Raw genomic sequence first — 18958 nt, forward strand, 5'->3', positions numbered from 1 at the left:
CTACTACTGAAATGTTACAAATATTGGGCTCTCCCTATACTGCTGCAACGGAAATGTTAATCTGCTGCTCTGCCTATACTGCTGCTACGGAAATGTTACTGGGGTCTGTCTGTACTGCTACTACTGAAATGTTACAAATACTGTGCTCTCCCTACACTGCTGCAACGTAAATGTTAATGTGCTGCTCTGCCTATACTGCTGCGATGGAAATGTTACTGGGGTCTGTCTATACTGTTACTACAACTGAAATGTTACTGGGGTCTGTCAATACTGCTGTAAATGAAATGTTACTGGGGTCAGCCTACACTGCTGCTACAGAAATGTTAAAGGGGTCTGTCTATACTGTTACTACTACTGAAATGTTACTGGGGTCTGTCAATACTGCTGTAAATGAAATGTTACTGGGGTCTGTCTATACTGCTGCAAATGAAATGTTACTGGGGTCTGTCTATACTGTTACTACTGAAATGTTACTGGGCTTTGCCTAGACTGCTGCTACTGAAATGTTACTGGGGCCTGTCCCTACTGCTGCCAATGATATGTTACTGGGGTCTCTCCCTACTGTTACTACTGAACTGTTACTGGGGTCTGTCTGCACTGCTGGAATTGAAATGTTACTGGGGCCTGTCCCTACTGAAACTACTGAAATGTTACTGGAGTCTGTCTGCACTGCTGGAACTGAAATGGTACTGGGGCCTGTCTATACTGCTACAACTGAAACGTTACTAATACTGGGCTCTCCCTATAATGCTGCTACGGAATGTTACTGGGGTCTGTCCATACTCTTACCACTGAAATGTTACTAATTCTGGGCTCTGCCTATACTGCTGCTACTGCTATGTTACAGGGTTGTGGAAATGGAGGCTTCCCAAAGACATGATGGTGGCGAGGCCGCGCTACTAGATCCCCAGGCGCGACAATTTTTCAGCGACACGGTTACTGGTAAGGTGCATATAACCACGGACACATGGACAGGACACGTACTGCCTCAAAAACATCCCCCTCCTCCTCTAACAATGAAGACATTCTTGACAAATGCTTTCGCAGTGGTCCGTCTGGCGGCTGTCCAAGAATTTCACTTTAAACGACACAATAAGAAAGCCCCCCACCAACCCCCACCCCCCGCCACAGCCCACTTAATCCTGGCCACATTCCAAAAACTAAATAAATAAAACCGCGCTAATAGGTCCACACTCCACAACTTAATCCTGGCCACATTACGAAAACCAACTAAATAAAACCGCGGTAGTAGTCCGTTATCCCTAGCTGACGATTTCCGATTGGTAGAGCATTGGTGGCTTCCAACTTGTTGGTACTGCTAAGTCCAAAGATAAGCGTACAGCTGAGGTCGGAATACAGGTGACTATAGAGCACAGCATCCCTGCAGGGCAAGGGACAGAGTTGCAGCAGGTACCGATCCTTAATGGAAGCAGGCCAGCTGAGAACCACATACTCCCTGAATGATTTTGGACTGACCAATGATGAGGCCTTTACTTGTGATCATCTTTGGTAATTCCTAAGAAAGATGCGTGGTAGTAGCCGGAAACTTGGATTGCTATTTGCTAACACTTTGAAATGGACAACAGAAACCATATGAATGAAGCCTTTCCACATTTCAGCTTGAGATGAGGAGGAGTGCAGACTTTCAGTACCTTGAATATGCTTTTCATTGCAATCAAATGCCCCTCTCTTGTCTCAGAAAAAACTAGCTTTTCCACATAGGTGTTGTCTATCTGTCTATACTCTTACTACTGAAATCCCACTAATACTGGGCTCTGCCTATACTGCTGTAACGGAAATATTACAGGGGTCTGTCGATACAGTTACTACTGAAATGTTACTGATACTGGGCTCTGCCTACACTGCTGCTACTGAAATGTTACTGGGTCCGGCTATACTATTACTACAGAAGTGTTAATAGGGTCTCCCTAGACTTCTGCAACATAACTGTTAGTGGGGTCAGCTTATACCTTTGCTACAGAAGTATTACAGGGGTTTGTGCATACTATGGGTGCACTAAGTGTTCCCATCGCGGTGTTCAACGTACATGTCCCCAAAAAAAAAACCCAGACTGACTAGGGCATGCAGTGTGGCCCAAAGCTTACCTGTATTTAATGTGACGTTAGCTCAGCTGCGCAGAGCACTGCAATGGGATTTATTTATGTACCGCCAGTGGGTTTCACGGAGCCACCCCTGCTGGGGGTCCACACGGACTTCACATAGGGGAGTTGTACCTGCCTGTGTCTACTTATAAAAAAACCCCGTCTGACTGGGGCATGCAGTGTAGGCCGAAGCCCACCTGTATTTTATCTGACGTTAGCTCAGCTGTGCAGGGCACTGCAATGCGATTTATTAATGTACTGCCGGTGGCTTCCTGGGACCCACCCCTGCTGTGGGTCTACACGGACTTCACATAGGGGAGTTGTACCTGCCTGTGTCTACTTATAAAAAACCCCAGTCTGACTGGGGCATGCAGTGTGGGCCGAAGCCCACCTGTATTTTATCCGACGTTAGCTCAGCTGTGCAGGGCACTGCAATGGGATTTATTAATGTACCACCGGTGGCTTCCTGGGACGCACCCATGCTGTGGGTGCACACGCAATTCACATAGGGGAGTTGTACCTGCCTGTGTCTACTTATAAAAAACCCCAGTCTGACTGGGACATGCAGTGTGGGCCGAAGCCCACCTGTATTTTATCTGACATTAGCTCTGCTGTCCAGGGCAATGCAATGGGATTTATTTATGTACCGCCGGTGGCTTCCTGGGACCCATCCATGCTGTGGGTCCAGACAGACTTCCCATAGGAGAGTTGTACCTGCCTGTGTGTATTTATAACAAACCCCAGTCTGACTGGGGCATGCAGTGTGGGCTGAAGCCCACCTGTATTTAATCTTACGTTAGCTCTGCTGTCCAGGGCACTGCAATGGGATTTATTTATGTACCGCCGCTGGGTTCCAGGGAGCCACCCATGCTGTGGGTGCATACGCAATTCACATAGGGGAGTTGTACCTGCCTGTGTCTATTTATAAAAAAATCCAGTCTGACTGGGGCATGCAGTGTGGGCCGAAGCCCACCTGTATTTAATCTGACATTAGCTCTACTATCCGGGGCACTGCATTGGGACAAACTACAGGAGCAATACAGCGCTAAAGAGATGTTCACAGCTATGCTAGCATTGGAGTCTGCTCTAGGCCCATGATTGCTGAGGGTTTGTGCAGAGGCCTATGTCCTGGGTGCAGTGAAAGTCCGCTTCCTACTACGATTGCTGAAGCTGTGGGCCGAGGTCTATGTCGTGGGCACGGAGCAAGTCTGCCATGTTTGACAGCTCAGATTTATTAATTGTTCATGTCTTGGGTTGCCTAGGACCCACCTATGCTGTTAGTGCCCACTTAGTTCCCATCGCGGTTTTTGACCTGTCTGGCACAAAGACACTGACTGACTTGGGTAGGGGACAGAGTGCAGATGGCTTTTCCCTTGCAGTGTCAATTGAGCTATCTGACACCTTGACAGAATGAATACTGTGTGGGCACATGGATTCCCCATTGCTATGCCCACGTTTGCAGCTCCTGACGGAGATGGCACAGGATTGGATTTCTCATTGCTTCTGTACAGCATTGTGGGCTATAGCCCTGCCCCTTTTAAAGAGGGTCGCTACCTGGCCCTGTCAACCCTCTGCAGTGTGTGCCTCCGGTTCCTTCTCATGGCAGACGCACTTATAAATAGACATGAGGGTCGTGTGGCTATGCAGCCAGCGTGTGGCATGAGGGCAGCTGAAGGCTGCGCAGGGACACTTTGGTGTGCGCTGTGGACACTCGGTCGTGCGGGGGGGGGGGGGGGGGTTGGGCAGCATGTAACCCAGGAGAAGAGGCAGCAGTGTGCCCCGCAGGCAGTGCTTGTGCTTAGTTGGAGGTAGTGTGGTGCTTAGCTAAGGTGTAGCTTACTAATGAGGGTATGTCCGAAGTAAAAATTGTTAGGGGGGGGGCACTCTTGCCGCTATTGTGGCTTAATAGTGGGACCTGGGAACCTGAGATGCAGCCCAGCATGCTGCCCCTCGCCTGCCCTATCCGTATCTGTGTCGTTTCCATCACTTTCTTGGGTTTTCCAGATTTTCACAAATGAAAACCTTAGCGGAGCATGGGTCATATACAAAATTGCTTGAGTCGCCCATTGACTTCAATGGGGTTCGTTACTCGAAACGAACTCTTGAGCATCGCGGAAAGTTGAACTCGAGCAACGAGCACCCGAGCATTTTGGTGCTTGCTCATCTCTAGTGCTATTTAATGTACGATATAATGTACTGAAAAACTTTATTTTCAAATGTTTTTTCTGGAAGAGAGTGTAACTGAAAAAGTGCATTTCTGGCCTTCTTTTTTTTTTTTGTAGGACGACGTTCACCATGCGGGGAAAATAATGTGCTACTTTGATAGATCGGACTTTTACAGATGTGGCGATACCAAATATGTATTTTTAATTTGTGATTTAGATTTTTTGATTATAGATATGGAAAAAGAGGAGTGGTTTAAACTTTTATAACTTTTTTTCTTTTTTTACAATTAATAAAACTTTATTGCTCTTATTTTCACTTTTCTTTTAAGCCCCCCTGAAGGACTACAACATGCGATGCTTTGTTCGCTCCTGCAGTATGCCGTATGACAGGCAGTCTATCAAGTTACCCCATGGGGCATTTCAGAAGGTCCCCAGCTGCCATGTCACCTGCACGGCTCCCCCGATCTCACCACAGGGAGGGTGGGGGCGTACGGGACCCCTGAACATTGTTCGGGGCATTTAAAGGGTTGATAGCTGTGATGAGCCGCATGGCCGATTGCAGCTATTGCCCGCAGGTGTCAACTGTAATAGGCAGCTGACACCTACGCTGTATGAAGAGAGGTCACCCCACGACCTCTCTTCATACATACCCAGACGCTCCAGGACGTACCCTTACGTCAGGGGTGTCAAACTCATTTTCACCAAGGGCCACATCAGGCTCATGGTGAGCTTCAAAGGGCCAATTGTAAGACAGTATAGTAAGAGCTCATTCACACAAGCGTATTTGCGTACATAATATGCTGTGAATAGAAGCCATTGATGTCAATGAGTTCATTCACATGATGTATATTTTCACACAGCATGACCTATTTTGTTACATACTACGGACCCCAATAGGCCATTGAAGTGAATGGGCCGCGCAAATACGTGGTGAATGCGAAGGAAACCTGTGTATTCACTGCATATTTGCGCACCATTTCAGTGGGCCCATCTGCATTCTTATTTGCGTGCCCAAATATGCAGGCATAAGCGATTTTCGATTGTGCAAATACGCAGCGTACTTGTGCGACCGAAATACGATTACGCAGTAATCGCAGTAGTAATAGTGACTCTCATAGTAGCCCCAGTAAAAATAGTGACCCTTATAAAGGCCCCAGTAAAAATAGTGACCCTCATATTGGCCCCAGTAAAAATAGTGACCCTCATATTGGCCCCACTAATAATATTGACCCCCACAGTGGGCCCATTAGTAATAGCGACCCCTACAGTGGCCCAATTAGTAATAGCGACCGCCACAGTGGCCAAATTAGTAATAGCAACCCTCATAGTGGCCTCAGTAGTAATAGCGACCCCCTCAGTGGCCCCAGTAGGATGACTGTCTGAAAACCATATTCTCAGATTCTCCCCTCCTATGTTACAGACAACCTCCAAATTTGAGGAACTTTATAATCAGGAGTGCATTGCTCCTCGACACAAAAATGGTGATAAAACCAGTCTTGAAACATAGCAAGAGTGACCCAGGCTTTTCGGTTACTCTTCCACACAACAGGAAGTGAGGCCTTAGCTATATTTTTCAGGGCTCTTGGGTTTTCAGCATGATACACTAACAATGGCTTGATCTTCATATCTCCTGCGGTATTTCCGCCAAGCAGTAGCGTCAGTCTGTCCTTTGCAGGTTTGAAGCCAGGCATAGACTTCTCTTCCTTACTGATGTAGGTTCTGTCTGGCATCTTTTTCCAATAAAGGCCTGTCTCGTCAACATTAAATATTTGCTGAGGTGAAAACGCACCTTCTTCGATAATTTCCTTAAGTGTAGCTGGGAACTCCTGGGCTGCTACCGTATCTGCACTTGCCGCCTCTCCTGTCACTTTTATGTTATGGAGGTTATTACGTGCTTTGAAGCGGTTAAACCATCCATGACTTGCAGTAAAGGTCACATCTGCTGCTTCTTCCCGAGGGTTTGTCTTTACATCTTCAAAAAGACTTAAAGCATTCTCTTGAATCAGTATTAAGCTTAGTGGCTTTCTTTTCTGATGACAATCCTCCATCCAAATGCTCAGAAGATTTTCAAGTTCTTCTATCACTTTTCCACGTTTCTTACTAATAATAGTAGAATGCATAGGCACTGAACTTCTCACATGTTCCATGATCCTATCCTTGCTCTTCAGAATGGTACTGATGGTAGAACGATTCATCTGGTATGAGCGAGCAACATCAGACATCTTCTCACCACGCTCCACTCTTTTTATGATGTCAGCCTTTGTTTGCATCGTGATGGCCTGACGTTTTTTAGAAATTCCAGCATCACCACTTCCTTTGCGCTTGGCACCTGACATGTTTGAAGTTCACAACACTCGTTGTACTGAAACCACATGGGTACAGTAAGAGAGAGCTACTGTTTGCGGCAGGCGTGGCTCCTGCTCGCTGCTGCCACCACCCTGCCGCTATGCGAATTACCCTTAAGCGCTTGAGGACGACCTTGTTCGTATGTACCGAAATTCGTAACTCGAATGTTCGTATGTCGAGGACTATCTGTATATTAAAAGGTAACTTCATATCTCAACATCATAGAAGAATTTGGGAGTACATGTTTAAAACCATCATTGACACTCTCAAGACAGGCATCAACATCGCAAGAGGCTTCATGCTACAATGAAAAATATAAGAAATCTATATCAAAGGTAACACACAGGCTTGGTCACCACCTAACACAAATTTAGAAACCATAAAACTTTGACATCCTTATTAACCCTATTGATTTAACCCCTTAATGACGGCCCCATTGCCTTTTTACGTCCTCGCTTAAAGTGGGCTTTAATCATAGAGGACGTAAAAACATACATCTTCTTTGGATTAATGCCCTCTTAGCTGAGGATGTGACAGCTCCATGCTGTTGGTGCCCGCAGGTAGCTGACAGCATGGAGCTGTCATCCTGTGCTGCGGGCAGTCCCCCATGGCAATGCGATCGGCGCTATCGAACGGATAGCAATAAAGTCAAAAAAAGTTTTTAAAAAGTTAGATATATCAAAAAAGCTCAGGCAAAAAATCAGATCAGGGCTATTAAATCCCCCACAGGTTTGACTCTGACCACCTCTAAAGATATAGCAGAGGAGTTTCAAAGGTTCTATTCAAATCTATACAATCTTCAAAACACCCATAACCCCCCGACTTCAGAGAACCCCGCCGCGCATATAGACAAATTTCTCCAACAACTCAAGATGCCGACTCTGAACCCGACAGAGTCCTCATCTTTGGTCATACAGGTCACACAGGAGGAGGTGGAGGCTTTGATAGCCTCTAGTCCCCCAAATAAAAGCCCGGGACCGGACGGACTCCCTGTACAATACTATAAAGCTTTCCTCCCTGTACTGAAACCAAGACTAACAGTTTTATTTAACGATCTGTTGGGGGGGGGGGGCATCCCTGCCGCGGCAATCCCAGGAAGCCCATATCACGCTAATTCACAAGGATAACAAGGACCCGGAACTATGCGGGAGCTACCGCCCCATATCTTTGATCAACCTGGATATGAAATTATGGGCCAAATTGTTAGCGAAAAGATTGGAACCGTTCATGCCCAGGTTAATTGATACAGAATAGGCGGGTTTCATCAGAGGAAGGGAGGGGAGAGACAACTGCCTCAGACTCCTCCATGCGGCTAGATATGCTCAACATCACAGGATATCCCTTGCCCTAGTAGGTACAGATGCCGAAAAGGCTTTTGATAGGGTCAACTGACTCTACATGGAGAGGGTTCTGCACCACTTTAACCTTCCGGTGCAGTTTACGAAGGCGATTTTCTCACTCTACGCTTGCCCTCATGCAAAACTCAAAATAAACGAGATCCTCTCTCCTCCCTTCCTCATAAGAAATGGCACTCGGCAGGGATGCCCCCTATCGCCCTCTCTTTTCATTCTATCCCTCGAACCTCTGCTTTTAAAAGTCAGGCAGGACCCAGGAGTTAAGGGACTTGCGTGGGAGAACGGCAGTTATCGTCTGCTGCGTTCGCCGACAATATAGCATTTCTAGTCACTGACCCTCAGAAGAGTCTTCCCAGACTCTCAGAGCTCCTCGAAGAATTTGGTACGTTCTCGAACTTCAAGAATAATTTTGCGAAATCAACGGCACTGAATATCTCCATACCGTTAAAACAATACGACATGCTGAGAAGCAACTCTCCCTTTTCTTGGTCATCGTCCTATCTGGAATACCTAGGTATTAAATTGACCAAAAAAGCCGAGGATCTTTACAATACCAATTTCATCCCCCTTATTGATCGGGTCAAACAACTTCTCAAATCATATGACATCCCCTACATCTCCTGGCTAGGGAGAAAGAACATCATAAAGACATATATCCTCCCCTTGATATTATATAAGATCAGAATGCTCCCCATCCACCTTCCCACAAAATTTTTCAAACTACTACGTTCGGTCTTTTCGTCATTCGTGTGGAGGCAGAGGAGACCAAGACTAGCACACGGCCTAATGATTAGAAGGAGAAGGGAAGGGGGCATAGACCTTCCCAACCTTTACGACTACTATTGCGCTTCCCAACTTCGCTATTGGTGGGATCTCTCCTGTTCAGAGGGCGACGAGCTACTTACAAAGGTGGTTGCAGGCTATAGCTATTGCCCCCTGCCTGAGGTCATCTGGTCGCCCATAGGCTCCCACTATCGGACCAGGACTTACAATCCCCTTCTCAGAGGTCCTTGCGAGATATGGGATAAGCTCAGAGCGGAACTTGTCCCAGCTCCCTCCCCTATCTTTCCCCTCGCCGCCATCCCTAGAATCCTGAACCCTCAATTAAACCGGTCCTTGGCTCCGGTTTGGAGGAAATTCAAGGCGTTCTCCATAGCCAATATACAGGCTCTCTCCCACCTGGCCCCCTCGACGATTCCCCCAAAACTACTCCCCACGAAGACCTTTTCCTTCTTAGAGGTTGCCCAATTATCGGGTATCTTTAAAGAATTCCTCAGTGTACATAATTCGTCCAGACCTCTCACCCCACTTGAGAAGGCCTGGTCAGAAAACAAGCCCTCCCATAAAAAGATTACCTTTATACACAAGTCCTTTATCTCTCCCCACCAGCCCTACAAACCAGCATTTCTTGCTTCCTGGGAGAGAGAACTGGGTATCTGGCTTACGGCGGAAGAGATTAAGACGATCCTTGGTACATCCTTCGGCCTCACCCCATGTGTATTAGCCCAGGAGGCACACTATAAATTATTAGTCAGATGGTATCGGACTCCTCAATGAATCCTGTTGGAGATGTAAGAATGACATAGGTTCATACCTGCACATCTGGTGGTCCTGCCCGACGATAGCCCCTTTCTGGAAGGGAGTAGGAAAAATCATTCAGAAAATTGCGCCAAATACCCCCCTCTCCCCAGACCTAGTCTTCCTTTGGAGGCCTAGTAAACACTTTCATCCGAAAAGGAACAAACTGGTCGCCCTGCTAGTAGATACCGCCAAATCCCTGATTCCCTGCTTGTGGCTTCAGAGTTCGGCTCCATCACTGGGTCAATGGAGGGAGAGAGTTGACAACTTATATTCCTTGGAAGAACTGCACAGCTGGTCAAATAACACCTATGATAAATTCATTGTGACTTGGGCTCCTTGGCGTGAGGTGAGATCCTCTGCGTTGTGGGACGAGTGAGATGTGGTCCTTCTACACCCCCTCCACTGTAGGCTCACCATACTACATCCCTTCCCCCCCCCTATGCCTCACCCTCTTTCCCTGCCCCTCTTCCCCTCTCCCTCCTCTCGATGTTGGTTGTTTAGTTTATTCTTTTTTCTTTGTCTTACTATGGTCCGGCAAGAAAAAGATAACTGTGAAGTAGATCCCGATGCGAGACTACATAGTTTCCCCTTCTTGTCATCCGTATAGATATAGGCTGTGTAGATCTTGCTAAGCTGAGAATACCTCGAGTGTTTTGGTATTACCTCCTCTTCAGCGTCTGTACGCGTTGGACCTATAGACCTTTGGCTTTCTGTCATTGTCTGTGTTGTTATCTGTTACCCCTGTATATTTGTGAAAACCACAATAAAAATTTGATTTGAAAAAAAAAGTTAGATTTTCAAAAAAAGTTTTTAAAAAGTCAGATCCATCAGGGCAGCTGAAATTACTAACCCGCCTTGTCGGAGGTGTCCCGCAGTGAACTGGTCCTCCGGGACCCGTCGCTGCTCTTCTGTGCATGCGCGCTAGATGTATGACGTCACGTGTATGCGCAGAAGGCCGGGTGCCCCGTCAAATTTAAAATCTCCTGGTTCCTGAAGGTAGCCGGGAACCAGGTCCGTGATCGCCGCTATCCAATGCATTGTGGTGATCACGAAAAAGTTAAAAAAAAGCTTTAAAAAAGTGCCAGTTTCACCTTCCCTCACGGATCTGATCTATGAGGGAAGGTGAAAATACTCACCTCAGGTCCTCCGCGATGTCCTGGTCTCCCAGGACCTGAAGTCCGCTTCTGCGCATGTGCGCCTGATGTCAATCATCGGGTGCGTGCACAGAGGGGCTCAAGCCCTGGGAAATTTAAATCCCTCTACTCCTGGCTACCATGTGTAGCCAGGAGTAGAGAGAGCTCCACGGGGACATGATCACAGTGAACATTTAAAGTTAAAAAAAAGGTTTTAAAAAGTAAAAAAAAAGTTTTAAAAAGTAAAAAAAAAAGTTTATAAAGCAGACGTTTCATCTTTCCTCATGGATCATATCTGTGAGGGAGGATAAAATGACGTACCTAAGGCCCCCGGATTTATCCGTTGACCTTACCCCAGCTTCTGCGCGCCGCGCGTCACCAGAATGGCAGATGCATAAGCAAAAGCTGTGAATTGCCAGGGTAATTTACAAAATCTCCCTGCTCCTGGCTACAAAACTTAGCCGAGAGCCTTGAGATTTCACGGGGGGCCGCGGTGAGTGGTTCCTGGTCACGTGTTCGCAGTTATCCAATGGATAATGGCGATAATGTAAGATCTGCAGCTGGTATCCGCTGCGGGCCTCCACAAGTGGATTCCACATAAAACCATGTGAGCCCGGCGTTATTGAGACCGCGACCTGTAATACGTAATTTACAAGAAGCTCCGGGAACGCTCGCCTTCCTGCAGTTCCAGGAACAGCTTGTTGAGCGCCTTCTGCCTGAGACCGCCACACCTCATTAAGCTTAGGAAGCCTGACAGAGCGCCACTTTTTACACCCTATTCCTGCCGATCAAGAAATGCCCCACAAAAAGCATGAGAGGAGGGGGGATACCCGGTCTTATTGCCCCATATGCCCATCCCAACCAGCCTCTGTAATTACCCGTCTTCGGAAATACCACACAGTTCACATTATTACTTTTATCTAAGATTTGGGGAACACCGAAAATGGTGGAGGGGGGGGGGATTTTTTTTAAGGTGTCAATTTTTATTCCGTGCAAGTGAGCAATGGGGCCTGGAATTTATTCAGTTGTGCCCTGTAATCCAACGGGTGCTCCCTGCATCATATACCTTGCCATGTGTCCTGTAAGTAAATTAGGGCCACAATGGGTATGTTGCTGAACACGGGAAAAATGGGGGTATCCATTTTAGGGTGAACATCTTCATTCATATGTACACTGTACAAAAAAAATTGTTTTTAAATTGACAAAATTGCCAAAAAAATGAAAATTAAACTTTTTTCCTTCTGCTTTGCTTAGATTCATTCAAATACTGTGGAGTCAAAATATGCATTACACCCCTAGATGAATTCGTTAAGGGGTCTAGCTTTCAAAATGGCGTCATTTGTGGGGGTTCTTTATGGTTTTGGCCACTCAATGGCTCTACAAGTGGGCAATGGGGCCTGGAATTTATTCTGTTGTACCCTGAAATCCATGGGTGCTCCTTCCATTATAGGCCTAGCCATGTGTCCTGTAAGCAGATTGGGGGCACAATGGATATGTTTCTGAACACGGGACAAACAGGGGTATCTATTGTGGGGTGAAAGTCTTCATGTATACGTGTGCTGTACAAAAAAACCCTGTTTTTAATTTGATACAACTGCCAAAAAAATAAAAATGGTATTTTTTTCCTACTGCTTTGCTTAGATTTATTCAAAAATTGTAGGGTAAAATAGGCAGTACACCCCTAGATGAATTCGTTAAGGGGTCTATTTTTCAAAATGGGGTCATTTGTTAGGGTTCTTTGTCGTTTTGGCCGCTCAAGGGCTCTACAAGTGGGCAATGGGGCCTAAATCACCTTCATGCTAAATTTCTGTTCTGAAAGCCACCAATGCATCACAGAAGGGGAAATAAAAAATTAAAAACAATCACAGAAAATGGCCGTTACTTACTGGGTGAGGAGTGCATATAGATGCATCCTCTCACCATGCAGGTAGCTGACTATCAAATGGAGGAGCCAATAACACCTGTGCAGGACACCGATAAGACAACCACTCACACTGCCTCTTGATAATGAGGGGGGTGGCTGCTTGGCATATACTCCCACAGATAGTGGATACAGGGTGCCAGACCATTCTGATATGCATTCCTCAGTCAGTAAGTTACAGCCATTTTCTATGATTGTTTTTAATTTTTTATTTCCCCTTCTGTGATGCATAGTTTTTAAAATGGGGTCATTTGTGGGGGTATCTATCATTCTGACACCCATGAGCCTTTGCAAACTTGGCTTACTGTAAGAAAACAAAGTGTTCCTCAAAATGCTGAAAAGTAATGTTAAATTTGTACGTCATCTAAATGGTTAAAAAAAACATGAAAGTTTTTCACATGTGCATCCAGAATAAAGTAAACAGATGGAAATATATATCTTATCAAAAATTTGTACAGTATGTTTGCACATATTTGGGATATTACAGTTGAAAATGTGAAAAGATGAATTTTTTTTCAAAATTCTTACAATATTGGTACTTTTAATAAATATACACAAATTCTATCGGTCTATTTTTACAACCTTAATGAAGTACAGCATGTGGTGAAAAAACAATGTCAGAATCACTGGGATATGCAAAGCCTTTACGGAGTTCTTGTATGTTGAGTGACACATGTCAGATTTCCCAAATCTGGCTCCGTCACTAAGGCGCAAGCAGGCTTCGTCACTAAGGGGTTAAGTGCAAATTAATCACACTATATCTGTGATTAATATTAATATATATATATATATATATATTTCTTTGTATCTTTTCCATAATACCTGAGGAAGAACCCTGAGTAGATATGAAAGCTTGCTATAACATCATGTATTTTTGTTAGCCATTAAAACGTATTATATCTACAAGATTACTTGGTTTCTCTTACTGAGAATAGTCCCATTCAGAACATACTTTAATGGGGTTGCTGTGCCTGGATGATCATTGAAATGACTGTAACATTCCAGTAAGCATGGTGCCCCTGATAAACAGTGGTGATTTTGGGGTTCAGATCACCAATTATTACATTGAAAGCATAGCCTAAGGATAGGTCATGAAAGGGCTTCTCCCACTTCTAGCTGTTTTCAGACAGCTCCATACATTGCACAGTGGGCCAGGTTGGTATTGGAGTCACATTCACTTGAATAGAATTCAGTCTGCAGTAATAACCTGGGCCACTGAAAACAGCTAGAAGTGGGAGAACCTCTTTAATGTTTTAGTCTTGAAAAACCCCTTTAATTTTAAGGATTACTATGATTTTGGAAAATTATGCTAATTGCTCTAAGTGCTATGTAATTATTTGATTTATTATTGCACAATTTTAACAGATATCCTACAGAACTAAAAGATAATGTAATCAATAAAGAAAATCCCAGGAGCAGAATTGGCAGCTAGTGTTCAACACTAAGTGTTTCTTGCAAGTTTGTGTTCAGTAATTAGAGTCCTTGACTTTATGCCAATGTTTGCACTAACTAGAGGAGATAAGGATATCAACACTGTTTTTTGTAAACATATTTTAGAAACTAAACTCCTTGACCCAATACATAATTTCTTTAAAATGTTTGTAGTTACTTATGAGGGGAACACAGATTATAAAGGTCTGAAACATCTAAAAAAATCTCCAGGACCTGGCTCAACTAATAACCAATGTGGAATGGGCAGTAGAACACAAGGGGGAATCCCTCCCATTTATCCAAGTAGGCTTCAGCCGTAGAGAGATGTAGTTTATGGTAAACTTAATTTCCAAACCTCTTCCTGATTTAATATAACAGTCCAAATGAAGAAGGATGCTTTTGAGAGATAAATGAAATGTGTCACATCATTTCCCATTTTGGAAAAGACCTCTCACACGGGTGAGAACAAAGATAGCAGGAAGAATGTTTGCTGAAGTGACATGTTACAGTACTGTAGGGCTAGGAAGATGACATTTAGGAAGAAACATAAGAAAGTTTACAGATGGTACTAGATATCATGAGTAGCACTCTAAAATATTCTGCATTGGGCCTTGTTTACATGGTAGAATTTGATGTGGATTTGATATGGAACCTGTATTGGTTCCTCATTGAATCTGTGGTAAAATCTGAGGCCAATAGTGTTCCATTGTTTTAAATGGGAACCTGTGCCATAATCTCTATTCACTATATGGACAAAAGTATTTGGACACTGCAGAAAATCAACAAATATGCAAACACTGCGTTTAAGCTGGGAAGGGCATGGGTAAAATAAAAAGCTGCTCATTTTGTAATAACTATTCCTTCATCTGATCAAGTATTTGTGGGATGAACTGGAGCGATGGGTACGACACACACCCATCTTCACAACAATCTCTTCTCACAGCCTTGCATGAGAAATGCCGAGCTATTCCTGCCCAGACTTACAGAGAACTTGTTAAAAGTATGCCTTGACGTGATTGTACAAGCAAAAGGAGGCCCTACACATTACTAAGTAGAATAATAAAGTACTTTTTCTGAAAAACATGTAGTGTCCAAGTACTTTTGTCCATACATTGTACATGTCTTTTTGCCCATCTTTCACCATGGATAAAAAAATAAGTGACATTTCAGTTCTTGATGTGGATTCCATGTCCAGGAACGCCTCATTGGATTTGTCCCATTGAACTGGGCTAAATCTATGTGCAGATTGAGGAAGCTGCATGTAGAGGCATATGGTATGAATCTGTGACTCACCGTTGTCGTGTCTTACCGATGCTGGATTGGAGCCGCAGGTGTAGTAGCGGAGCCGGTCACTGGAGAGTAGTCAGAATAGCTGGGAGTTGTTATTGTGAAGTCACAGTATGCAGTACAAATGTGATTAGATAAGATGGAAGCGTAGTCAATGGAAGCTGCAGTGGGTATCGTTATGCTTGTAGAGGAGCCAGAGGAAGCGGAGCTTAATCAAGGTGATGGAACACAATAATCACGCACTGAAGAAGTGGCAGGGGTAGGCTTATATAGGAAGTGCAATCAGGAACAGGTGCAAGGGCAGTACCAGGTGGCAGGAACTAGGTAACTGAGAAATACAGAACAAGGCTAGCCTAGCAGAAAGGACTGCCAATTTGAACACAAGAGGTTGTGGGTTAGAGCCCTGACAGTTACCCCCCTCTTTGAGGATGGCCTCTGGACATCCCAGGTACTGGTTTCCTTAGGTATCTCCTGTGAAACTCCTTTGTGATCCTTGGAGCATGAACATTTTTCCCTGGCTCCCAGGAGTTCTCCTCTGGCCCACACCCTTGCCACTTCACATGGTACTGTATTTTACCTCCCTGAAGTCTGGAGTCAACAATTTTCTCTACCACAAACTCATCCTGGCCCTCAACTTTCACAGTAGGGGAAGGCGGTGGATGTCTTCCCACAAAAGTATTCTCGTGGAATGACTTTAGCAGGGAAACGTGAAAGACAGTGTGAATCCTCAGGCTGCCTGAGAGCTTCAGTCAGAATGTCACCTGGCTGACCCTTGTTGCAATTGTGAGAGGTCATAAGAATTTTTGCCTAAGCTTGGGAGAGGGTGCGTGCACTTTCAGGTTCTTGGAGGCTAACCACACCTTTTCTCCAACCTGGAAGGTAGAAGCTGCTTGGCGATGATGGTTGGACACCTTATAGGTATTCTGGTCTTCCTGTAATGTTTCTTTTAGTTGCTTCTCCGTTTGCTGTTAACACTGTCAGTCTATGGTTAACCATTAGGACCGGTGTGTTGACGGGGAGGCCAAGAATAAAGACGGAATGTGTACCATATTTGGAATAGAACAATCTCTGAGTAGTTGAACTGTGTTGAGCATTGTTGCATGTGAACCCTGCTGTTGACAAATAATCCACCCAGTCATCCTGTAGATAGGAGATAAAGCAGTGGAGATATTGCTCCAGAGTCGGATTTGTTCTTTTTGTCTGGCCCTAAGACTGCAGATGAAAGGCAGAGGAGAGATTTATGGTAATACCCAGAGCCGTCCAGAAATATCTGCAGAACTTTGAGGTGAACTGGACCTCTGTTACCATGCAGGGCGGTGCAGGGTCCCGCGGTCAGTGCACGCCACCCCGGTGTCGGCTCCGGTGTCCTGGAGCCCTGACGTCGGGGCTCTCCCGGCGACGTGGAGCGGCTGGTGTGCGGCGGCGTGGGCGTGTCTGCCCGTAGGGCGCCGCCCACACTCCTCCACCTCTCTTGTGCAGTAGTGGGGGGGCTGGCTCCTCCCACTCTCCGCCCCGGGGCAGAGTCCTTAGTTTATAAGGCTGGCAGTGACCTGAGCTCACTGCCAGTTATTGGTTCCGCTTGCATCCAGTCAGCCTGTCTCTCAGTCAGTGCTAGTTGCTAGTCAGTCTCCTTCTAGTTTGCCTGTCAGCTTCCATCTCCAGCCTTGCTTTGCCTTGTGAGTCCTGTTGGTCTTTTCCATCTGCCCCTCTCTTTCGGCACTCTGTCCCCCCATCAGTTAGTTTCTTCTTGTCAGTCGCCAGGTCCCTAGCCAGCGCAGGGACTGCCGTCCAGTTGTCTGCCTGGGGTTAGCCAGGGCCGAGGCAAGTAGGCAGGGACAGTGGTGTGCGGGAAGTTTAGGGCACCCCACCTGGCACTCGGGGGGTCAGAGTGCCGTAACACCCCTCTGTCAGAGACCTTTTCATCTGGAATTCTATGTAATCGGAAAGTTTCCTGGATCATCAACTCCGCAGTGTGCTAGGCACTGGGAATCTTTTGTATAGGGATGAAGTGTGCCATCTTCATAAATTAATCCACGACCACGAGGACAGTAGTCATCCCTTTTGAGAGGGGCAAATCCACTATAAAATCCATGGATATAATATCCCAAGGGTCTGGATGGGACTGGAAGGGGCTCTAGCAGTCCCAAAGGGCAAGCTCATGGCGTCTTGTTCCAAGCACATATCTCGCAAGAGATGACATACTTCTTCACATCCCTCCTGCAGTCAGGGCACCAGAAGGAATGAAGTAGAAGTTCTGAACTCTTCGTAACCCCCGTGACCGGCCAGCTTGAAATCGTATACTAATTTAAGGACTTCGAGTCGACTAGCCTTAGGAACATACAGTTGGTGTTCTCACCTCCAAAGCCCTTCTGTAAAGGAAAGCTTCACATTCTTAGAAGGATGACTCAAGAACAGGTCCTTTTTGTATCCTCCCTTAAGCTTTCTTAGGAGGTCTTCAGAGTGTAAGATGCCCCCCAAATTTTTTGGAGACAGAATTGTGTTGTCTGTATTTGCCCTCTCTTCAGACTCTGCAAATATCCTGGACAATGCAGCTGCCTTGCCATTTCAAGAACCGGGGTGGTAGGACACAATTAAATTAAAACTGGAGAAGAACAAGGCCCATCGTGCTGGAAGACTACTACAGGGGAGTAATTCTGGAAGTACCCCCTCTGGGATGAGAAGAGGCTGTTTTCCCTGTATAGGGTGTGCCTCATGCAGTAATCTACTTAAAGGAGAACTGGTCAGAGATATAGCATAAAGGGTAGATTCTCATGCAAATCTTCTTTTGGGGTTTATATGGTGGTCTGCCCCTGCGGTATGCTTTATATAGGGGAGACCACAATAGAGAAATATCAATGTATCTCCAAACACAAAAGCACAGTACATACAGGAAGTAGGAAGGTACAGGTGGCGAAGCATTTTTTAGAGGCTGGACACTCCGTAAGCCAACTTCGCTATCGGTTTATCGATGAGGTGCCCAAATTACATAGAGGTGGGGATCGTGAAGGCAAGTTGAAATTACTTGTACTTAAGTGGATACACGAATTGGATACATTGAGGACTTTATCTCGAGTATAATACTGCTCCATTTATTTAGAGGGTATCTAGTAGCTTTATTTGTAAGACTCTAGGCATGGGATCAGTTTGGGATGTAGTGTATAAAATAATATTTGACGATATATATTTGGGTTATGACAATGTACTCAGTTCGTTATGTTACATATGTGATGTTTTTATAGTAATTTTATGTCATTTTTTTAAGGTTTATTGCATATGGATCTGGAGCATGCAGTATGGATGGATCAGACACCATGGATCTTGAGACCTCATTTCGGAATTAAGAATTACAATGTTTACTATTGTTGCATAAGGCACAGAATTTTTTTTTCAGTATTGGAAGTAAACAAAATAAAGTTTGGCTGAGCATATGATCAGTTTGATTCTTAAATCATATAGTTATTTCTATGGGGGAATTCTATTGGGGTCCTGTTAATTTCGTTAAGCATAACCAGTAGTGATGTCCATGCACAAGTAGGGTTCATGCAAAGTAGCGTTTAGATAGCTTTAAACATCAAAGGTTTCTGGTGACATGGGTGGTTGTATTGCCCGGACAATGAATTGTATCTAAGGTGGCTCG

General features: G+C 45.2%; 1 long non-coding RNA gene across 1 annotated transcript in view; it reads left to right on the plus strand.

The window, feature by feature from the left end:
• Window positions 1-18740, plus strand: part of LOC136625885 (uncharacterized) — a 56588-nt gene extending 37848 nt beyond the window's left edge. Inside the window, exon 3 of the long non-coding RNA XR_010792594.1 lies at window positions 18584-18740. This is a non-coding gene — a long non-coding RNA (uncharacterized lncRNA). The remainder of the gene's footprint in view (window positions 1-18583) is intronic.
• The last annotated feature ends 218 nt before the right edge of the window (window positions 18741-18958 follow it).

This window comes from Eleutherodactylus coqui, chromosome 4 (genome assembly GCF_035609145.1).
Source record: "Eleutherodactylus coqui strain aEleCoq1 chromosome 4, aEleCoq1.hap1, whole genome shotgun sequence".
Taxonomy (NCBI): Eukaryota; Metazoa; Chordata; class Amphibia; order Anura; family Eleutherodactylidae; genus Eleutherodactylus; species Eleutherodactylus coqui.